We start from the raw sequence: 25,068 nt of genomic DNA, 5'->3' as shown, positions 1-25,068 counted from the left end.
ACTAGATCTTTTAGCCGTCCATTTTTTGAAAGTACTAAGTTAAAAAAACAACTTGATTATTAAAATTCTTTGAGGTAAATCATCAGCTTCGTTGTTAAATTATGTTTTATCACTATTTGCATTGCGCAGCGCTCTCACTTCCGCCTCTGAGTTGTTGCTTAGTTCTGATAAGTGGTCTGGGAGAATTGTATGAGTTGATGATAATGTTTTGGGTTTTATTGTTTTTCAGGGAGTCAAGCATCCTTAAATTGACTGGAGTAAGACAAACTTTCTCCACCTGGAGCTACGGCCCGGTGGCAGAGAAGAACGCGGCGGGTGCATTTGTACAGGTGGATGGATAAACTGAACGCAACGTAAGTGTAGCTTTACTGACAAACAGGAAAATAACTTTCACATCACCTCAATCTCTACAAATGGGTGGCAGAGTGCATCGTGGGGGAACAGAGCTAGTAGACGTGTTTCTGTGTGTGACAAACAAATCCTGTCATGAACATGGACACAAAAGCTATCCGATTACTCAATTAATCAGAAGAATAATTGGTAGAATACTCAATTACTAAAATATTAGTTTACTGAGCACACAACGCTTTTTCAAAACCGAACTACAATATTTTCTGTAGCTACAACAAACAGTATTAGGATCTAAACCACACCACAAGAAACATTTAAGCGTCTCAGGTCCATGAAGGTGAATTCAAGGTTTCAAAATGCTGCTTATGTAACCATAAGTCACTGCCTAAAGTTTGCTGTTTTGCTGGCAAAGACAAAAGTCACATTGTTGTCTATTTTTTAGTTATTTTCAGAGGAAATATTGAATAAATTTGTGTTCTTTTTAGCCCACAACCAGATGCACATAAGGCTGTCCGCATGAGACTTCTTACAGGCAGCCCGTACCTTTGGTAGTGAAGGTCAGGTTTGGTACCACACATATCTGATGGCAAATCTGTTTACCGGCAACATTCCTTCACCAATAAAAAGCTCATGTTTCGAGCTGTTGCTGGATAGACCCTCTGTAAAACTCTGGTGGAGTGCCTGCAGAGCAGAGCGACTCAGAGGAAGGCATTCTGCTCACGTTACCGGGTCAGCGGCGTTGCTTTACTATGCAGCCCACCAGGGAAAGCTTCAAATGTTAGCTCAAAATACCACTTTAAAGGTTACAGGAGGTAAGGTTTTTATTGTCAAGTTCCAAGATAAGATGGAGAATTACTGTACATTGAGACAGCAAGTGCATAATTCAACACTGCCAAACAAATCCAGATTTTTTCATGTTTGTGACAGCAGCACTGACAGGGGGCAATGAGACATGTGAGGGCGCTGTATTGGGTTCCCTTCAGACCCATTTTGTGTCCTCAATCGGTGGCCTTGGACAAAAGGAGCACAGAAACCGGAGCTTGAGGTAGAAATGCACTTTTACTGTGAGTGAAGAAGGCTAGAAGAAAGGAGTCCTTTCTCTGTTCATCCTGGTTAGCTGTACTGTACACCTCAGAGAAGCACTCAGCGCTAAAGGGAGATGAGTTGCCTTTGATAAAGGACACCCACACCCACACACAGACATCCCCTTCAGACTCATTTTTTCCTTCCAGAGTCTTAAAAAAAGGCAGTGTGGCGTTCAAGGGACTTTGTATTGGCCAGAATTCATCTCCTTGCTGAGTCACGACAATCACGTTTGTTTGGCGAAAGTTCAGATTGTGAGGGGATCTGTCGTCTTTGTCTCATCTGATACTGCAGGCTTTTTGTGGAAAAAAAGGCCTTTTCATCACCGCTTTTTGTAATTTCAGAGGCAGTGGGTGTCGTGCTGACACATATACACCACTCTGAGTGCATGCAGCTATTGAGACCCGACTTGTTTCAGTGCTTCTTTCACACAACCAGACAATGAAGTGCGGAGATGTTTATAGAAGAAGCCAGCAAGGTGTTGCTCTCAGGGCCAAGAAAATGTTCTGCAAAATATCTGAAAGGCCCCATAAGGTCTATGCCTTCTCCAGAAGGCATAAATACATGAGAAAAATATAAAAAATTAGTTCTTTCATACTCTTTTTGGTAAGTTTGCTGAACCCAAAGTTATGATGGAGAAGATATTTTGTACTAAAAGTGCAGCATTATGCAGTCAAGACAAACACATAGTTCTCAGTATATAAAAAGAAAAAATAAGGGTAACAGAAGTTCCAAATTCGATTCAGAAAGTTTGACTTGAAGACTAGTTGTGTAGTTGATCAATTTATAATCACAAGAATTAAAGTAATTACAATGCATTTTGGTTTTGAGTTCACTCTTTTCTCCAGGTGAACATTGAAGTCAGCTGAACTGAAGTAAACTTTCTTCCCCAAAAGAAAAAAGGTTGAAATTCTTCAACATTTGCATCAGACAGCATATGGTTGTTGATTTAAAATTATGTTTAAGCCGTGTTTGTAATAAATCTCACATTGCTAAGGCAGATGGCAGTTCCATGTGCTGCAAAAGGTGCCAGTCTTTTCCACTTGAGCACCTCCCTGTGTTCCTTTATGGGTCCAAAAAGAGAGAAACTTTTATATTGTTGTTAAAATTCAGCAGTAAACAGCCTCTAAATGGTTAGTGGTAAATGGCTTGTGCTTGTATTGTGCTTTAGTAAGTCCAGAGAACACCCAATTCGAATATAGCTATTCAATTTCTACCCATAAAAATTGCAACCTGTTGATAATTAGAAAACCCTTTTTTCTCAATAAAGCCAAAGTAGTGTGATATAGAATACATTCACACAATGATAAAGTCTGTACTCTTGCAGACTTCCTAAATCTTAAGATTATGGAGCTAATTACTGGCATTCCTGCAGAAACTTACAGACTTGAGCTCTAAACGTGGCAGCTTAGGAGAACAGTAGGCTCCTTATACGCCACTGTAGCAGACAAACAACATGTTGTTCTGTCCCTCAAGGAGGTGAACCGTGCATTGGATATAAAATAATGTTGCAGACAAAAACCTTTTTCAGGTAAGGTATGTATACCTACCTGCATCAAAGCACTGAGCTGCTTTGGTGATCATCTTCCAAATGGAATATCAGGTAACTTTGACACTGACTGCAAATTTTGTTGGGTACAAACTATAAAAGATTCATTTTTGAAACAATTATTTTAGTAATCAAGTATTCTATTGATTATTCTGACGATTAATTATGTAATATAATCGAAAGTGGTTTATTTTACTGCAGCAGTATTACAATCGGAAATGAAGATCAGCTCAAATTTCATATTTTCACATCACTACAATAACTTGTTTAGAAAACTAACCCGTAACAAAAATAGCTCACTTTTTAAGTTAACCTGGACGAGGAGTTAGCAAAAATCAGAAGTTATATTCAATTTGAAAATAAAGAGGCAGGCTCGCAAAGACACTTGTAAAAAAAAGAATCATTCTTCACTCCTTAGTTCATGTTTTGATCCATTTGATAAATGCAAAGGCGGAAATAAGAGCACTGCGCAATGCAAATAATCACCCGGCCGGAACACGGCGTGCAGAGTAACAAACCGAATTTAGCAAAGTTTCGATGCAGGTAATTTTCCTCCAGGAATTGTAATAATCTAGGTACTTTTTTATTTACTTGTGTTAATCAGTATTTTGATTAACAGAGATCATTAGAAATAAGCCTCAAAATTATAAATAGCACAAAAAATAGAAGTATTAAATACGGAAAAAGCACATCTAAACAGTTGTCATACGTCTGTTTTCCCTCTGCTGACCTTTTCTAGTTACTTTATGAATGAGTATTGGAAAATGCCTTTTTAGCCCTGGTTAAACACAACGATTTTGAGTCAGACAGCAGACACAGTGACCTGATTCATGCTTGTTGGTATGAAAATGACAGGGTCACAGCCACAAACAAGGACAGATGTAATGGCACAATCTGGGCCAGTTTCTTTCTTCTGCTGTATACTTACTTTAGTGTGAAGAAATTATTACCCTAATTTGAAAGACGCATTAGAAGTTGTTTGCTGGAGCAGAACATTCTTTGTAATTACACGGATTTTCTAAAAACCTGCAACCACAAGCGGGAGTGGTGTGAGTAACGCAGCTGAAGTGTCAAAAGAGGCTGGCAGTGTTTCTTATTCCACTGAATATCCAAAATATTGGCATAATTTGAATTAAGATGCACTTTTTTAAAATATCACTTCTGGAATCCATGCCATTTCAGGTCATTCAGCGGATGTATAAACTTTTCAAAAACTTCCAGCTCCCTTTTAAAACCATTGCTCGACTGATGTCACTACATGTATTTTCATAGTTGTATTTTCTTAAAATTCCAAATGCCTTCGTAATTATAGTGTAGCATTTATGGTTTTCAACCATGTACTTATGTTATTATCAACATGGCAATTAAGGAATCCAATCGTTTTAGAATAACAGCCACAAGAAAGCGCTGAATTTCTCCCAGTTTTTCTCCTCCCAACAACAGCTTGAGTGGCACTAGCAACAAAACAGGCAAAAAGTGAGATCTTTATTCAAGTAATGTACAGCCAAAGTTCAATTAAATTAAACACTCAGTAAAGGAAATGCTTTTAATTTCTGGAGATGCAACATTTTCTGTTTTACTGAGGGGTTAAAAACAAAACATTTTTAATTCTCGCCGACAATTAAAACTTGTATTTCTTGTGTTTACTCTGTTGCAATGACATTTTTATTTATTATAAAGTTTTTGTAATAGAACATTGTGTGCATTTTAGCTTGTGGATAAAGACAGGTTGATCCACATATTAAAACTGTTTTTAAATATTACCCTTCACATAAACCTGAATGCTTCCCGGTCTTGTTGCTGATGTTATCGTGATAAATGATCATATTATTGCTTTGAGACAACTTTCAAGAAATATAATGGGAAAGGCAAAACACATTCGCAAAGATGAATAAACTTAAAATTTTAGTGAACATTTAAAAGTTGAAATATACAAATAAAAAAATAGAAAAAAAAGAATTATGAAGTTTTTATAAACAAAATTGTCCTTCAAAAAAAAAAGCTAGTCAAGGCCAAAATAAAAAATTGAAGAGTGTTATCATCCAGTTTTTGGGCAGAAATAGAAAAATGATAAACCATGCAAATGAAAGTGATTGAACTTGTTTTAATTTATCAATTAATTAATTGATTTATTGTTTATTGTGACTTAGTAGTCCATGCTTTTGAGTGAGAGCAGCAAAAACTACAAAAGACATTTCTTCAGTGTTTTTCTCTTTAGTTCGATGTCAAAAGCAAAAGACATTTTATTGTTTGACATGTTTATTATTTGACATGTTTCTGTCAAATGTTTTGACTGAAAAGTGTTTCAGTCAAAACTGCCAATTCGCCGTGCCAAATCAGCTCCAGTTTACCTATGAAAACCATGGACAGGTTGTGTTGTTATCCTGCTGTTTGCGCCATTTCTAATGTAAACTGTTGGTGTCAAACTACTTTTCGTTTTGGGCCAAATCTAGATCATGATTGCTCTTGAAGGGCCGGTTGTGTCTTTTCAGTCCCTCTGGGATTTTGTAATTCTTTTGATGATTTGTGCTACTAATTTGGAAAGATTTGTGATCATTTATGACAATAAATATGACTTTTTATCACTTGTATAGATTATGGGTTATAATCTGACATCAATTAAAGCTGAGGCAGCTGTTTGGTACATATAAAAAAATTTCTGACAATTTTTGAGAAAAATCTGCGATAAACTCCCAGTTTAAGAGCAATTTGCTGATTTTGTGAGAATTTGATTTATACAGTTAGGCAATAAACTGATGAAACCTGCATTAATTTGACTGACAGCATAATATTTAAGCACACTTAGTGTCTTCTCTGGCATCTAGAGGGCCACATAAAACATTATATTGGGCTGGATTTGGATCAAGGGCCTTGAGTTTCACACATGGTGAAAAATCAGAAATCATGATGAGTATCTTTGCAATTCAAGTTTAATTTTTAAAAATAAAGGAGAAAATTGAAGAATAAAATATTTGGGAATTACTGTCTGCTTGTTTATCCATTAATCAATCAATTATTAGTCAAAACAATAACATCTATGTGTGCATGTGTATTTTGTGCACCTGAAGAGGCAAAAGAAGGCGTCTTTACCAAAACATCTGTTCTCCCTGGTGGGTTTAAGTAAAGGGAAGAGAAAGTTTGTTTCCTTCGGCTGGATGCAATTAGAGTCCAACCTGAGAGGCAAAAGGTGGAAGGAATGTCAGAAATGCTCATTTTGACCAGACTGTGGCTGCACCAGCTTTGGTTCTTCCACAAATTGCCTGGCTAATAATTGTTGGCGAATGCCACAGCTGCAGCGTGTTCCAAAGTGGTGAAAGCCTCAAGAGAGAAAACTCAGACACCACACCCCAATAAAACACAAAGGTTAATGCAAGAACAACAAACCTGTAGAGTCACAGTATTCTGTCTCAATGGTGGAGCAGGATTTAATTCAAAATGCATATTAACAGGGTCGGTCACTGATATGGGTGTCTTGTCTTGCTCAGTTAGTTTTACTTAGTTTTTATAGTCTGTTTGCTAGTTTTAATTGGTCATTAAATTAGTCAGAATTATACATATAATATACTTCCCCATTAAATACAGGTTTTATTTATTTCAGTTAACCAAAACTTTTTCTCAATTTCAGGTTTTTAAATTACTGGAACCTTAAAAGCCAGATGTCAAATACAAGGCCTGTGGGCCAAATTTGGCCCGCTATAGCTTTCCATGTGGCCCTCTAGATTCTAGATTAAACACTAAGTGTCTTTAAATATTACTTTATCAATCAAATGAATGCAGTTTGTACCTGTTTACTGCCAAATTATATTAATCAGTCCCTCCAGTTTCTTGAGAATAATAGTGGAAATTCACACAAAGTCAACAATTTGTGCCAAAAACTGGGAGTTTATTGCAGATGTTTCTCAAAAAATGTCAAAAACTTTCTTACTTGTACTAAATAGCTGCCTCAGCTTTAACTGATGTCAGATTATAGTTTGATCTGTACAGCAAGTAATAAAAAGTTGCATTTACAGTCATAAATAAGTGCAAATATTGCAAATATTTTCAAATTAGAACCACAAACACTTTGATTTTTATTGGAAAAAATCACAAAAAGAATCACGAAATCCTGGAGGGACTGAAAAGATGCTCAATAATAATATTTAATTAACAGTTTGTGAACAGGTTTTATCAATACATTCTGGCACAACCGCCCCTTTAAGAGCATTCATAATCTCGATTTGACCCAAAACAAAAATTTGTCTTACACCGCTGAAATAAAATCTGAAGAAAGTAAAATGTGGTCAGGTATTTATTGAAATATCAGAGGAGGTGTATGAATTTATTGGAGCTTGCATGTAAGTAGAGTAGATATAGTTGTCAGTAAATTGAAATGTTAGCACCCAGTTGTTGTTTTGTAAAAATCAGCTAAGCTTCTGGTGGAGGAAGAAGCTTTAAATCCATCATAAAAACAATTTTTATTTGATCTCAATGTCCATTATAAGTGTATGCTAGGGTTATTTCCTCTTTTCTGCTATGGCTCTGAGTTTATTTCATAATAATCTTAACTCTTTTTTTTAATTACCATTTCTTTTAGTGCATATCCTAAGTATCTTGTAAGGACACAGTTGTAAAAACTGTACTTCAAAATGCTAACACAGCCAATTTGATTTACTGGTTTCCACAGTAATTATCCATTAGCAAAAGAGGCCATTTGGTCTTATAAAGTACTATATTCAACTTAGTCGTTTTGGGATTTCCTGGCAAGGAGGAAATCACCGCACAGGGCTTTGAGTCTGAGCAACGAAGCGACATATGCAATTTGCGGTTGAAGTCATTGGTCTCAATCTGATCCTCTGATATGGTGTGCAGGAGGGGCAACTCGATGTTGTTTGTTGTGCTCTGTTGGAATAAACCCTGAAGCAGACACACTTGTCAGTAAACTTCAGATGAAAAAAAAAACAACACACACAACTCTGAATTCAGGTTGATTTCGACATGCAGTTTTAAATGTTCACTAAAATGTAAAGTTTACAAATCTGTGAGAATGTGTTCTGGCATGCCTTTGTCATTATATTGCTTGAAATTTGTCTCAAAGCAACAATATTATTGTCTATCGCAATAAATTCTGGGACAAATTATCATCCATTAAATTTGTTGTGACAGGAATATATGCAGCTCTGAGCTAAATATTTAGTTTGGAAGTTAAGTAGTTTTGATCGCTAGTTAAATATTAGCTTCCAAATGGAATATTTAGTTAGTTATCAAACTAAATATGTAGATTGGAGCAAATTTTCTAGTTTACAAAAAATATTACATTTTGTTTTTTTACATTTATAAGTAAAAATAAAAAAAATCATGGTGAAATATGGACCCACATTTTGTTGTAAAACGCTAAATAACTAACTAATTAAAAGGTTTGGGTTATTTCAAATTTGACCTTCAAACTTCCCACCAGAAGACGTTTGGCTTTTCTGTGTGGGAAGCTGCAGATTTTTGTCAAGCTTTTAGGAGACAATTTTAAAGAGGAAATTTCTCTTTTGTTGTCTCCTCTTAATTTAAGGTGAAGTAAAACTTGACTCACTGTGGAAAGGCACTGAAAGTTGTTTGGGAACTACCAACCCTGCACTGACCAGGAAATTGCCCACAGATGGCATTTTCCAATGAATCAATGACCCCAAACTCTAAAGTGGTTTTGTCATCAATATATCAAGCCAGCATCCACTGAAATTTTGTCATAGAACAAAATATAGTTGGATGAAAGAAGAAATCCAAACATGTGCTTCTCAACTAACATTTCACCCTAATAAAAAAAGAGAGAATCAATTGACCTATTTATAAACATTCAAACTAAACTACAACATATGTTATTGTTAATTAAATAAGAAGTCCAAAATTTTAAGTCTTTTCCGGTAAAAAATATGCAAAACGTTGGAATTTAAAGTGGCGTATATCTTATTTTTTCACCATGAATTTAGGTGATGAACGCTGACACTGTTATCAAGCCACTTTCTATTATTTGTCAGATTAAGACCATTTTCTTTCTGTTTAAAAATGTCTCAACAACGTGCTTTCAGAGCAGAGTGTGAAAGAAAACCCTTTAGAGCCTTTGTGGTTTCAAATCCATCCTCAATGCCAAGAATTTCCATACAACACACACGACTCACAAATGTCAGTGTACACAGAAAACAGGCCACTAATCGTCTTTTGTCACCCAGCAACATTCCTGATGTCCGCTCCCAGCAACCGGGACTTAAGGAACGACAGGGATTTAGTTTGACAGCCGTGTCGCGGAGTTTAGTGCTTCTCAGGGCGGGGCTGACCGCCTGCAGACCATGTTTATGTGCCAACGACTCAAACATGGTGATTCTGCTGAATCTCAAAACAAGGTAACAAGTTTGATTAATGAACTCGAGCTCTTTTTTCATCCATCTGAGGCGAAACTGACAGCTGAAAGACGTATCTACGGGGTAGAATGACAATGCTGAACCAGAATCCATTATTTGGGCCACCATTCATTCTTTTGGTCTTACGATTCAAGTTCATGGATGTCAAGAAGCTTTTCTATTTCGGCACGAATAAAAGTTTGAGATATTCTTCATAAAGCGTTGTTAAATTAAAGGACAAAATATTCAATAATAAATGCTTTATTGTAAAGATTAGAATGAAAATAAATACTTTCTCCTTCCTGTTGACAAAACATGGCACATATTATCTAATGCTGACATACAAGATGACAAACTTTTCACAGTTTTGGCAGATAAGAAGTTTTTTTTTTTTAACCAAGAATTACCAAAATTTGCAACCTTGGTATTTTTGTTTTAGCTACAGCATAACACAAACCAATTCCAGATAGATGCAGTTTTTCAGTGGTTCACCTTTTGATTTGTTGTTAAGTTTCCAATTAATAAGCTAACGCTTACAATCTACATTTAATACTTTCACAAGTATTTTATAAGTACTTCAAAGTAGAGGTTTTACAGAACTATAAGGCAGTTCAGGACAGAATGTAAACACTGAAAATGACTAAGGTCTAAGGTCGCATCCACATCAGGAAAATCCGCGTCGCTACTTTCGATTTAATCTGACCTTCAAGAGCGGAAGACCTGTAAGGCAAGCTCATTTGATACTTAATTCTTGTTAGATTTCTACATTAAGGTGAGCTTTCTCCTAGAAATATATCACTTTTAGGATGACTGTAGGTACAAAATAAAAAATGGGATGTCATTTATTCTTTGAAAAATGACATTTGACATTTTGAAAATAAATATTAATATTTTTGTTCCTCTTTAAGTATATTTGTCAATAGAAAGAACAGACTTATGGATATTTAGTGTAAAAATCCTCCATTTCTCTCCACAAGCAAGCGTGCCTTCAGCTATGCCATGCTTCACAAACAATAAGGGAGAATTTCAGAGTTTTCTGATCGCATGTACCTCTATTGCACATGTGTCAAAAAACTCAAGGCTCATGGGTCAAATCCGGCCCGCCGTAGCTTTTCTGTGGCCCTCTAAATTCTAGACTAAACACTAAGTGAGCTTAAATATTATGTTATCAATCAAATCAATGCAGTGTTTATTTGTTTGATGTCAAGTTATATCAATCAGTCCCTCCAGTTTCTTGAGAATTATTGTGGAAATTCACGCAAAATCAACAAATTGTGCTAATAATTGGAAGTTTATTGCAAATTTTTATCAAAAATTGTCAACAACTTTCTTGTACTAAACAGCTGCCTCAGCTTTAATTGATATCAGATTACAGTCCATGATCTATACAGAGAGTAATAAAAAGTCACATTTAACGTCATAAATAAGTGGAAATATTTACAAATTAGAACCACAAACACTTTGATTTTTATTCCAGTAAAATCACAAAATCCTAGAGGGACTGAAAAGATGTTCAATAACAATATTCACTGATATTTTTGCAGTTGTGATCAGGTTTTATCAATGCATTCTGGCATAATCGGTCCTTTAAGAGCGTTAATCTGGATTAATGAGTTTGACATTCTAACTGCTCTATTCTAACCAACATGGACTGTTTGTTATCTCCTAATGGAAGAATTAGCGGCTCGTACATGAGCAAGTCCAGACCTCCGGTTTTAGTCGGACCTGAGTTTACTTGCTTGGTCTGGAGTTCATATTAGCTTCACACCTGCTAAAATGGAACAACCCATCCAGGGAAACGTTTTGTTCTGGTCCGTTTAAAGGGGACCAAGCGGCTCTTGTGTTGAAACAGCCTCTGAATTAAAAGGAAAATGGAAACTAGAACAACAACAATATTCCAAGTCCAAGCTTAATCCAGGGGAATACTTGCAGGGTACGCCGGGATTTTGTATTTGTGTTGGAAAATGGGTCAATAATAAACTTTAAAGGTCTGATCAAAATTTACAATAGTGATTTTGTATATTTTATAATAGCAGCACAAAATAAAACAATTACAAACATTGCATACAAGTGACATGCAACGTTCATAACGAGTGTTTAACAAATTTTATATTTTAATGGTTGACATTTTCTCAGCAGGTTTTCTAAATAGCCGAGTTGAAAATTTGACGTAGTCAACAAACCAGCATGACTTTCTGCTGAGGTCTTAGATATCGTTTTTGTCTTGTTGGTACTATAATTGCCCATTTCATTTCCAAAACAGCTCAGATCCTTTCATTAGAGACATAGTCTGCTGAAAAACCCAAAATAAGCAGAGGTTTCCTGATTAAAAATAGCTAGAGCATAGTTTAGCTAGCCAGCAGAAAGGCTGTTTCATGTTAAACTGCTAGTGGCTATTCCTGTCACTTCTCCACAGGGTTCGGATAAACACTTCCATTCTGCAGTCTCGAAGACATAGTTAAGAGACCACGATTATAGCCTTGGGAGTGTTGTATAAATATCTCCTCTGGGAGAGAGCTGTGTCCTGACAGCCGCAGTTCCTGTTCCCCGTTTTTATTTAACATGTTTCCAGCAATTTTGCTCTCTCAGGCTTGTTGACCTGTAAAGTGAACTGTTTCTGCACGTGCTGAGAGTTTCCCTTTTCCTAAAAGTAGGCCTGCTCAGACAGTCTGGCTCCGTGGCTGTGGTTCTGTCTTATATGAGCAAAGGAACTATGTTTATTCTTTCTTGTCACCTTTACATATTCATTCTTTCCTGAATCTTTATAAATATTAAGTTGTTTTGCTGCACATGCTGAACAGAAGTGTCAAAATCAAGATCCGAGGATTAAATCCGGCCCGCCACAGCTTTTTATGTGGCCCTCTAGATTCTAGACTAAACACTGTGATTAAATATTATGTTATAAATCAACCTGCCAAATTATATCAATCAGTCCCTCCAGTTTCTTGATAATTATTGAGGAAAATCAACAAATTGTGCTAATAATTGGAAGTTTATTGCAAATTTTTATCAAAAATTGTCAACAACTTTCTTACTTGTACTAAACAGCTGCCTCAGCTTTAATTGATGTCAGATTACAGTCCATAATCTATACAGCAAGTAATAAAAAGTCGCATTTAACATCATAAATAAGTGGAAATATTTCCAAATTAGAACCACAAACACTTTGATTTTTATTGCAATTAGTCATAAAAAGAATCACAAGATGTTCCATAACATTCTTTAATTTAAATAATTCATTGACATTTCAACAATTTTTGAACAAACACTGGTATTGATAATCAAGATCATGAAGAGTTTTCGTTATCTTGATTTGTAATTTGACACTCCTGCTTCAATAAAGGATTGCAGCTTTTGGGGATCAGTGTCTACCTGAGCAGCAGCACGGGGGGATGCATTACACGTACAAAAATAATAATAAAAAACAGCTTTCGTTGCTAGGTTTCAGTCTGCAGCTGCAGCCGTTAAATCCTAGAGGAAAAACAATGGGAAGCGACGGAGTGGCGAATGTGGTCGACAGAAGGAAAGCCGCCCTTGTCCTATTCATGTGGTTTCAAGCTGTCCCACTGGCAGCCAGCTGCTTGTTGATTTACACGACAGCAGCAATTCACAACGCAAACACGCCCCAGACAAATACTTATGTCAACTTGGCTCTTTTGGGTTATTAAGGAAGCCAAAGTGAAAATATTTCCCACAAAGGCCAACATTAGCGTAATGCAATATTAGAGATGATAGTAAGTGAACCACAGTGATGGATCTACTGCATGAGCAAAAGGAGGCTTAAAGGGAGGCTTGGGGAACATCAAGCTTTACAAGTTCAATAAAGTGGTGCAAGTAAAATAAAAATAAAAATTTAAAGGAGGCGTGAAACATTGCAAAAACAACACCAATGTTTGTTTAATCTTAACTTCTGAGGACTGGCTATGCCAGGTGTTAGCATTTACGCTCAACTCCTTGTACAGTTACAAATACACCAAAATGAATGATTTACAACAGAAATACTTATACAGTAAGATATACAGATGCAGAGGTGTCACATATGTTGGAATATTTTTTTGGTATCTTCAACTTTCAATACTGAAATTTTCTTTAAAGAAAATCTCAAGGTATGCACCGTGCGAATAGCCGTACAGCTGCAGGTGCTCCTGAGAGCAAACAGGGACAATTAGTTTATCCTCCATAGTGTTTTTTCCGAGATTACACTGGAAAATGCGCCACTACATGCTGATTGACGCTCTGCATCAAGCGGCGAAAGTTCAGGTCCTTGACGTGCCTCCACATAGACTGAATGTAAACTAGACGCGCCTGACCCTCAAAATGTCTTTGTTGTGAACGCGCCGTAAAACTGGCTCTTCAATGTGTGAAGGCATTGCTGTAAATGCTCACAACTGGACCTGCTGTTTCAAACAAAAATGCTCAATCAGCCTAGGCTTATTTCAGTTCAGAGAGGGAAACTGGATCCCTGCGACATAACAGTTTTAGTTTGAGGCTGTTTTTTCTTTTTCTTTTAAAATTATTTATGCTTTAAGTTTTCGTCCTGACTCTCTTCTTATGTTTAGAGCTGGCCGTGACACATTGTGTGTATAAAAAAAAACAAACGTCTCTAACTTCAAGTGGTTTTCAGCTCAATCAGCTTAGCAGGAAGGTTCTAGGTTCGAATCCCAGTCAGGATCTTTCTGTGTGAAGTTTTCATGTGCATTGATTGTTGCATTAATTTACCACTCTAAATGCAAAAAAACCCCACATTTTATATACTTTTTCCTTACTATAAAATTACACTGAAAATGTTATCAAGTATTTTGGTTTAATTTCTAGTAGGCTTAACTAAAACCAAACTCACTTACAAGCTACTTCTCAACAAAAGATAGGGATTTGTTTTAAGTCAATAATCCCTTAATATTGGAGAAAAAGTGCTATTTTCTCTGAATTATTTCATTATTGACGTAGTGAAAATATATTGTTTAAAAATGTGCCAGTGAAACTAGTATTTATTTTAATCAATATTAAAAAATTACGTTCTTAGAAAAGCTCCTATATTTTGCTGAAAAGTTACTTGAAAATTAGTTTTTGTCTTATTTAAAGTGTACAAAGATATTTGGATTAGAAACTAAACGATTTGGTAAAATGATGTGCTGCTTTCATGTTAATAACAATGAGCTAAGAAAGTTTATGTCCTTAGTTTTTAACTCAACATTATTAAAAAAAATAAAAATAAAGAGATTTCTGCCACAAGTTGCCTTAGACTGAATGTTGCACGGTTCCATTTTTATGTTTTTTTTTTTTTAATAAAGGATCAAATCACTATTTGGACATTACATTGTGATGCTCCATAAGTCCTCAAAAATGGATAAAAGCATTTTGAGTACCCTGGTTTTTCTTCTTGAAGCATCATAAACAAGAATATTAGAAAAGAGTACAGCTAGATGAGGATGTGGCTGTCTTGTATTTCTTTTTTATACATTTAATTCTTATGAAAACACTCTGGCTTTAAAAGAAAATGTGCTAAAAATTTTCATATCTACACTTCAAATGGCCAAAACATGTTTCTTTCCAAATAAAATGGGAAACACCGAGCCAGTTCTGCAGCTTACTGATGCACAACTACAAAGACTACACTGGGGATTTAATACGATGCAGATCTCCACTGTCTATGTAAAAAGGATGGGAACAGTCTAACTTGGCTCCTGCTGGAACTGAGACTATTTCTTTTTATCTTCCCTCTAGATTGCAATGATATTTTACCTCCTCTGCGAATCCATAAACCAGAACAATGACATCTTGTCATCTCATTTTTTTACAATACTTGCTTATACAAAAAAAAAAGGTTGTGGTAGAGATTAAGTGAATGTGTAATTTCTTAATGCTAGGAGACATCTCTGTGCAAATGTGTAAAATTTAGATTATGAACAAAATGAAAAAATTTAAAAATCTACTGCTGGTAAGAGTTTTTCATCTAGCAGTGCAAACCCTATCCGATCGATCAATGAAGTTTATTTGTGCAGCACATTTCAGCAACAGCAGTTCAAAGTGCTTTACATCATAAAAACATAAAAAGACATAGTCGTCACCAATTGTCAAGAGCCAAAGTTACATGTCAGATTATTGATTGATGTCATTCATGATGTTTCAAGAGCAACTCTAAACAGCTGGGTTTTGAGTTTAAAGGAACTCTGTGTTTCGACTGTTTTACAATTTTCTGGAAGTTTGTTCCAGATGTTCGGTTCTCCATGTTTGGTTCTGGTTCTGTGGAGGTAGAAATGTACACTGCTCAAAAAAATAAAGGGAACACTCAAACAACACATCCTAGATCTGAATGAATGAAATAAATATGAAAATAATTTCCACCTGTTGTCTATTCCATTTGCACAACAGCAGGTGATATTGATTGTCAATCGGTGTTGCTTTCTACAGTTTGATTTCACAGAAGTTTGATTTACTTGGAGTTATATTGTGTTGTTTGAGTGTTCCCTTTATTTTTTTGAGCAGTATATTTTATCAAGTTTGAATCTAAAAAATTAATTCACGACAAGCATAAAAATTAATTCAAAAGTTTTAATTAAGATTTCTGCGTGTGGTGGCATGAATTTCATTTTCAACATGAAGGAATCAAAATGTTTGTTTCTCCATTCTGGGCCTATATCTGCTTTAAGGTGGTCAAAGCTGTAGATCTTTACACTCTGTAAAGATGTAGAATCGGTATAAATCCTTCGTTTCCCCTTGCCCCGTGGCCTCCTCCGCTAAACAGCGTCATGCACATGTTGCAGAAACACCTGCTCACCTTTCAGAGCTTTCCGCCTGGAGACATGTGTGAACTGAGACGAAGAATATTTCAACAACTTAGCGAGTGGGCAGTGGCCCTGCATTCTGCGGGAAATCACTGTGTTGCCCTGTGGCTACGTACTGTCAGCTGCTAGTTGTGGTTTTGTCACGTGCATAGGAAAGATTTGTGTCCAACAGAGTTCAGAGCACACTCCTGAGCAGAAAGCAACACTGTATGAATCTTGCAAAGGCTTCACTAAACAGAGAAGTCTCAGTACTGTTGTGCTGTCGTCATACATGCGCCGACATTAACAACAATTTTCCTGTCTTTCTGTGACACTCAATGTATTCAAAGCATGTGCTCTGGGTGCAGAACATTGAGGATCAAAAGCACAGACATTTACACTTCCCAAACGGTCTGGAGAATAAAAGTCTTGTCCAGTGAGTGGATTCCTGCTTTTCATTAGCATCTCTTCACTCACCGCCAACTACAACCACATTTCCAAGTGCTGCTTATCCCGATGTGATCCCTGCAGAGATAACACCTTGGGGTTCGAATCTGAGAAAAGGAAACAAGCGCAGCAAGGAGTCTGAACAACAGAACAGGGCAAACTAGGCGCAGGAAACTGAGCAGACACAAAGAACAAGGCACTGCAGGGAGGTACGCCACATTAGCACCATGTCTGTTCAGCCAAAGTCTGGCAACACAACCTGAAACAGGCCAGGTGTACATCTGCAGATTTGGGGAGTTGGATGTTGTTACTGTAGCTGATGATTTACAGACTGTACAAAATAGTGTTTTTCTTACATGTCACCAAGGAAAGATCACTATAAAGTAATATAGCTTAATTTTAAGTCATTTAGTTCTTCTACGTTTGACATGTTTAAGTGGAACCAATTTGTCAGAAATCAATTGAGAAGTGGCTCTTTGCTTCTTCTTTTATAGTTATTAAAAGTATTTTCTTCCCAAATGGGATCAAATCAAATATTCTCTCATCAGACGGATATCAACTACACTTCTTATAGCACTAGATTTACATTATTTGACATGTTCAGTTGTGCCCTTTTCCATGGTACTAAAGGTTAACATTTTCTCTGCGGTGTGATTGTTGCCTAATTTGGTTTTTCTATGTAGAATAAACAGTCCTGAAAAGCTGAAACCTCCTGAATGATGGCCTGATATCTTGTATAAACATGATCTTGATCATTTTAAATCAATTCAATATTAATTAAAACTTCATCTCTTATTACTCTGGCATTTAGCAAACAGAGAATTAGTCTGGGGGATGTTTTTAAATTCAGAGGCACAAGGGTTCCCAGTAATTTGAATCATTTGAAAATAAACAATGAAGTGAAGAGTGGAGAATCTATTATCTAAAACAACAGAAAAGATGGACACTCTAGCCTTTTTGTCAATTTAACTAAAAACACACCACAGTAAATTGAAACCGAATTTAAATAAAAAAAATAAAACCAACACAGAACTAATTATAATCAGACAGAAGATGTTGCGTGCAATGGCAACAGTTATAATTGAATATATCTGTGCTTTGCATGTGCTGTAATTTAAATGGATAACAAATGGCTCTGCTAAGGCATGCCGAACTTTAGCGCAAGACGCCTTGTAATTAAGTTTTAACGCTTGTCCAAAAAGATTAATATCACAATCATCTTTAAGGCAACACAGTCAATGTCTTGCGAAAGACAGAGATTTATTTAAAGTCTCACATGGTTCAAATGAAAGCCATAAAACAAATGTTATTTATCCTTTTTGAAACTGAAGCAGTCTTGAAAGAAAATTTTTTAAAGCGAGGGACACCAATCACAGGATTTAAAATGTTGGATGCAGATTCAGGACAGCAAAACTTTTGGATGAGCAGAGTTGTGTGTTTTTGCAGATACTTCAGCGCATGAGTGAAGACTGAAAAAGTGGTTTGAGCAGCTTCAGTATGATACTGGTTGCCAGTATCATAATGTTCTGACTGACAAGTGCTCTGCAGATTTGCAGTAAAAATCGGTCATAAATGTGTCATCACTGATTTCATTGACAGTCAGTCAAGAATATGAATCGGATCATTGTTGTTTTCCCAAAAAAAAAAACACCAACCAGATGAAGACCCAATCTAAAATCACACTGTGGCTCAGTAGTCCACTCGGTAAAATTTATCACATACGGAATGACAATAATTTGAGTACATAAAGAATTGGGTCATTTCTTTTGATACTTGTTCAAATTTAAACATTGCAAATGATGCTAATGTGCTGAAAGTACACAGCTTTAACTTTTATACATACAGTTGAAACCGGTCAGTGAGGTAAACTAAAATAAAAACTTTGGGTTGTGGTAGAAAGAGTTCTTTGAAATTGGAGATCACAAGCTTGATTGAGGATGTCTTTAGACTTGATTTTCTGGTAGATTTAGCTCAATTGTGACATTTCAGCTGGTGCATTTTGCTTTTCGCTGTTCAAAACATTTGAACAAGCTGTTCCCCTCCTCGCCTGTCGGGGGCGCTGATCCAAGAACCACTGAAAGAAACAACAAGAAAATCTCTGAAGAAGACAGCGAGTGTAACTTCTGTCTTCATAAAACTAAAGTGGCTTCAAATTTTGGCTTTTGTAGTTTTTCTTTTTAGACTATCGCAAACGACCATGAAACATTTCTCCTGCTAGCTGGACTTGCACTTTTGTTTTGTTTGTATTTAACCAGAATGTCCTGCTCTGTAGTCCACTTCCTGCCTTTTGAGCAATCTCCAGCCCACTTGGTTTTCATATATGCATTCGAACAGCACCAGAGTTCACTTGAACCGAACCGAAACCTGTTTTTTATGGAGATCGCTGTTTTGGTTCTCATCGGAGTTCCAGACTTTCTAGGCAAATGACTTAAGAGTTTGAATAAAGCCAACTAAACAGGATTCTATATCTAGAGCCCTCTTACACCAAAACATCACAAGTCTACCAGTTAAGTTTTACCTCTAGTAAAACTTACATAAAAAAGGAAAGCTGCATTCTCAAACATGTCACTAAAGCCTTTACATCCTGCAGCTTCTACTCCAAGAAGAGGCCGTTTGCGTCACCACAAAGCTTCCAAAGTAGACCATGCAAGGACAACGCTATCATAAATTTTTCTAATCTGTTTAGAATTTCACAAGCCAATCTTTCAGTATCATATCATGTCGATGAAATCATGAAAAGAACAGATTGCCATTGTGCTTCAGATGGGATACCGCAGCACACACTGCAGAGCGAACCACTCGAGTCGTAATTTCAACTCCAAGTGGTTCAAAATGTTTGACAGGGATCCACTGTGGTCCCTGGAGTCGTTGCTGCCAGTAATGCAGACAAATTGTTGTCATGGAAGACCACACAAATGCAAACAGCAAAGAGTTCATTAAAGTCGACAGCGAATGCCAGAACCATCATGAAAACAGATGAAAGTTGAGAATTTTGAGAACAAATACAGATTCAGGTCGTATGCAAGTAGGTCAGAAACTGTATCTGTGTTTATCACAAATGAAAATCATGTTTTTGTTTGTCATTTTATTTTTCCAAAGCAGAAATGGGTCACAGAAATCATATTATATATGTGTGTGTATGTGCTGCTGATCAGTCACTCGTTTTAATCATGAATACAAATTCTGGTTTCCATTGTTTTTGGAACAACCAGAACCAAATGTGCACAAACTTCAAGTCCAGTGTCCTTGAGGATATCTCAGTCCTATTACTGAAACGGCCAAATACCCAAGCCAAAGAATACCAGACATCAACTATAATTCCCCAAAGATGACTATTTCCCCAGTCTTTGTTCTGCAAGGGGAGCGTGTTTAAAAAAAAAAGAAAAAAAAACAGTGCACTGTAGCTCTTGGGAGAAAATGTTTTAGTAGTCTGTCTGCAACTAATTATTGTTTGATTGTTAATTCATTTCTAAAAAAGCTCTTCCATTCAAATGTTTTCTCGTCTTGGTACACAGTTTAGCTTTTACTGCCAGTCCAGACAGGATGGACAGCTTAGAAAACATAATTTTAGAAAAATATGTTCCAGAACTTGCAAACGTAGCAATCGAATAAGAGGAGACACGTGGTGATAAATCAAGACGGGCTCGTTTTAAAGTCAGACAGAATTAGATGAGAGGTTTAAAAGGCTTCTATAGCTGTAAACATTGGTATTTTTTCCATATTAGTCTTTAAATGCTTAATGTTAGGAGAGTTTCATGATTGTTTTGAACTGATGTTTAAAATTAAAACTGTGATTATTAAGGAGTCCAAGTTGGATGTGGTCACACTTTCCTCTTGCATCCCATCAAGGTAAATCAAATCAGTGAAAAATAAAAGTTCTGTACGAGAAAATATGTTTATAGAGAGAGTACATTTAAAGTACCCGTGTCAAACTCAAGGCCCGTGGGCCAAATCTGGCTCATTGTATCTTCTAGACTAAACACCAAGTGGTATTATGTTATCAGTCCAATCAAGGCAGTTTTTATCTGTTTGCTGCCAAATTATATCAATCAGTCCCTCCAGTTTCTTGAAAATTATAGTGGAAATTCACACATCTCAACAAATCCTTGCACTTTTTGCACTAAAAACTGGAAATTTAGTGCAGATTTTTGTCAAAAATTGTCAAAAGCTTTCTGACTTGTAATAAACAGCTGCCTCAGCCTTAACTGATGTCAGATTATAGTCCATGATCTTTACTGCGAGCTGTAAAAAGTCATAAATAAGTGCAAATATTTCCAAATTAGTAGCACAAACACTGATTTTTATTGCAAAAAAATCACAAAATCCTGGTAGGACTGAAAAGATGTTCAATAATATTATTTAATTTTAAGGATTCAATTATTTTAACAGTGTGTGAACAGGTTTTATCAGTACATTCTGGCACAACCGGCCCTTTAACAGCATTTATGATCTGGATTTGGCCCAAAACTAACATAATTCACATGTCAAATTTTGTTCATGTATTCATCATAATAACACTGGGTTACAAAGAATTTTTTTTGGGATGTTGTCTATGTTTTTTACTGAAATAGGACTATTTTGTGCCGTTGAATCCAAAAATGACATCTATTTTCTCAATCAGATCAGGTTTGTATTCTAATTTGATTGATAGAAATCTGATTTTCTCATTAAATTGATGACACATTTTATATTTCTCATCCAAAAAAGTTTTTAGGAGAAATGAAAAAAATATAATTTATTAATTAAATGTTACCAACGTGGATTTCTGCAAATTGAGTAATAAACAAGTACATGTAAATTGAACATTACATCTTCATTTTTCTCACTGCTCATCACTCATTGATCCCAGATTATCAGGAAACTGATCCATATGTGAGAACAAGTCATGCATTTTGATGCTCATGTTGCTCTATACTTTCAGAAGGTTGATCTGATGGAGCAAAACCAACGTGATTTTTGGATTCGGCAAATCAAAATGACCCTAAAACAGTTGATAAACCCCAGAAAATGTTTTGGCAGTTGACCATTATATTCGATTTATCTTTGTAATAATAATAATAATAAATTTTATTTGTAACGCACCTTATATTTCAAAGAAATCTCAAAGTGCTACAGAGACTAAAAAAGTACAATTGTAAAGCTTACAGTAAAACATAAAATAATACATATCACACCAAGTGGTACCAAAATAAACATTAAAACTAACAATTTAAAATAAAACTTACAGTTCTAAAAGGCTTGTTTAAAAAGGTGAGTCTTAAGACCTTTTTTGAAGGCCTCCACACCTTGTGGGGCTCTCAGGGACTCTGGAAGGGCATTCCAGAGCCTCGGAGCTACTGCCTGAAAAGCCCTATCCCCCATAGTGGCTAGTTTGGTCTTAGGTTGATGTAGGCAGTAGAAGGAGGTGGAGGAACGAAGACTTCGAGAGGTAGCGTGCGGTGAGAGGAGTTCACTGAGATAAGCAGGAGCAGTTCCATGGATGCATTGATAGGTGAGCAGACAGAGTTTGTAATGTATTCTATGTTTGATCGGTAGCCAATGAAGTGAATGAAGAACAGAAGTGATATGGTCGTATTTGCGCCTCCTCCTTTGGTTATTTTATTAGTTATGCTGCAAGTTTGACTGCAGCTTCAGTTATACTTATTTTAGTGGAGCTTTTAGTTTATTTCAGCGCTGCAAACGCAAACAATGCGAGCACTCACCCCATCGCTGAAGCACCTGTTCGCAGGCCCACTTCGATAATCCTCTGTGACTACGTAGTTGCGAAATGACCTGAATCACATGAGAGATTACAAATAGTCAGTTGAGTCATTGTTTTGACACAAAGAAGAATTACAAACTGCTTTTCTCATGTCCTGTACCTGCTGCTTGTGCTGCTTTGCTAACATAGCTTGTACATAAACAGTAACACTTGCTTTCAGCTGTGTTAGCATTGACTTTGTCCTAACAGTCAGACCCAAACAAGAGCTGTACAGCTACATAAACATCACAACACACTGAGTGTAAACAGAGTTACTGTGAGGGGAGCTGAATGATAGGGTGTACTGTCTGCACAGGTCACAGTGGGATTTTACTGTTACAAATAGGAGCAATCACTAGGGCACAGATGGCCTGGTTACAAGAGTCAGGATTACAGGCCGGGGTTGGCAATGGGGCGTGGATGGTACTGACCCGAGGAAGCTCAAACACAGCTGGATGCAATACGTTATTAAAACACCACGAGGCGATACTTAAGACCCATGCACTGATAGGTTAAACACTTCGTCAATATTTATTATATGCATTGTTAAGCCGTGTCAAGTCTTCATTACATTTGTTTATAAAGAATCTAGTGTTGTTTTTAATGGCACAAATTTAACCCAAATGAATTCTTGATTAACACACAAACAAAAAACAAAAAAAAAACATCTTAATGCTAAGAAAAAGTCTAATTAAACTCAACAGAAAGTGATAATGCTTTTTTTACATTAATAGTAGCTCAATGTGTTTTCACCAGCCCTGTTTAAACAAACTATTTTGTTTATCTACATTTCTGTGTTGCTGCCTGTTTTTTTGTTTTGTTTTGTTTTGTTTTTTTTTGCTGATTCTCACATGGTGAGACATGTCCTCATACTGTAGTTGTGATTTATGAGTGGTGGATAGAATATTTTTATTACCAAAGAAAATCCTGTTTATGAGAAATGTAGCATTTACAGAAATAAGAAACAGAAATCTAAAACTGCCAGTACCAAACCTGGAGTCCAAGGCAAGTCCCAAGAGCAGAACAAAAACCTTGACCCACTCAACAAGATAAGATTACATCTGAACAGTGGTTCTGCAGAAACAGATGTGGTTTTAGTGGTTTGCATCATATGGCATTTCATTTTCTCTCTTCCTCTAAAAAAGTCTCTCCATCATGAAATTTAATCACCAATAAACTTCTGGTATGTTAAAAAGTCAAAGATGATTGATGCAGAAATTTGAGAAACAAATAGCGACAAAAATTTGCTATCTAGACCATGTAAAGAAATCCAGATATATGTCATAAATTGAGATCAAGGCCCCTGCAGCTCTTCAGTTCAACCGTAACGTTTTTGTTGAAATTACACGATACCACTGACTGGAGTTCACATCGGCATTTTTGGAAACCAGGTTTCAGAGTGAAACTTTTCTTTAACACCACTGGAAGTGTCAAGATCTGACTTTTTGTTTTTATGTTATTTTATTTATTTATTTATTTTTGTCTTCTATGTATTTACTCATGGTTTCTGCCTTTTTGAATGGGCTTTTCATTGTTGTATTGCAGTTTCGCCCCTGCTTCCAAAATGAATTTGTCCTATTGGAGACTAATAAATATCTACCTTATCTTAAGATGCACATGCGCATAAAGAGGAGCCAGGGTTTATTCTGTGCACGCACAGGCTGATAACATAAACAATTGATATGACACATCCAATGACAGCTTTCACATCCAATGACAGCTTTCACATGGCTTCATTCTTCCTGTGGCTGGAAATTGCTTGGGCTTTAATGTTGATGTCTTCGTTGTTTCCTTCAAATAACTTTTCATACCTGATGTAGGACTTGTTAAAGAATTTTCTTTCCTGTCCTTCTTGCTTCTGTGGCAGTTTATCAGGAAAAAATGTCCACTGCCTCTTCCGTTGCGACGCTGCTAGTTGGAGGTTTGCGCTACTTCCGCACGAGGGCTAAGCCGACGCCGACTTAACCTGTTCGGTTTAACTTTTTACCTTTAATTCCTGACAAGGAATATATGTTACATGAGCATTTCTTTCATGAAAGACAGAAATGAGCCGTTGGTTACAGTAATCTCAAAGCTAAGCGGCTAAAGTTACTTAGCGTTGGATGGCACGGTAAAAGCATAGTGCCATCTAGTGGTGTGGCATGACTACTACAGCTGATTCAAGGTGTCAAAATATGAAACTTTTTGTCGATCAACAAATGGAAATATCAGCAGTTTCCAGGCAGAATTAGTGCATATTGAAGAAAAACAGAGTAAATATCTACCTGAAAAAAGATGTGACTTTTTCTACAAAATACAAGGACATTTCTTATTCTGAAAAGTTGAAGCTTTGGTAGAAAAACTGAAATTTTGATATTGATCTAAGACATTTTCTAGAAAAAAACCCATAAAAACTTCAGTTTCAAAAGGCAAAATTTTAAAATTTTTGAAACTTGGAAAATTGCATAATTTTTTTCCAGAAAAATCTCAAAATTAGAATTTTTGTCAAGCAAATTTTAAACTTTTCAAATTCAGAAGTTTTCTTGGGTTTCTTTTAGAAAATATCTGAGTTACTTTGGTTGAAATGTTTTTTTCTTTTTTTATACTGGCCCTCAGGCTCTCATACATGTAAACATAGCTTGAGATTTAAAAAAATATTATTGCAATAACAAAATAATTGCAAAAAATGTCTTTAACATCAGTAATTCTTGATTTCAGAACCCCTCCCCCCTTATGTTTTTCCTTAATATATTAACAACATATTTCTTCAATACTGTTGCAGACATTTCATTA

General features: G+C 36.1%; 1 long non-coding RNA gene across 1 annotated transcript in view; it reads right to left on the bottom strand.

Moving 5' to 3' along the window:
• LOC129375325 (uncharacterized) overlaps positions 1-24,387 on the bottom strand; it is a 41,631-nt gene extending 17,244 nt beyond the window's left edge. The window contains exons 1-2 of the long non-coding RNA XR_008607619.1: positions 24,108-24,387; positions 22,259-22,328 (exon numbers count right to left, since the gene is read on the bottom strand). This is a non-coding gene — a long non-coding RNA (uncharacterized LOC129375325). The remainder of the gene's footprint in view (positions 1-22,258; positions 22,329-24,107) is intronic.
• Between the last annotated feature and the right edge of the window lie 681 nt (positions 24,388-25,068).

This window comes from Poeciliopsis prolifica, unplaced genomic scaffold, assembly GCF_027474105.1.
Source record: "Poeciliopsis prolifica strain line A6 unplaced genomic scaffold, Auburn_PproV2 SCAFFOLD039, whole genome shotgun sequence".
Taxonomy (NCBI): Eukaryota; Metazoa; Chordata; class Actinopteri; order Cyprinodontiformes; family Poeciliidae; genus Poeciliopsis; species Poeciliopsis prolifica.
The sequence above is the reverse complement of the archived record's forward strand: the minus strand, read 5'-3'. Positions and strand labels throughout refer to the sequence as shown.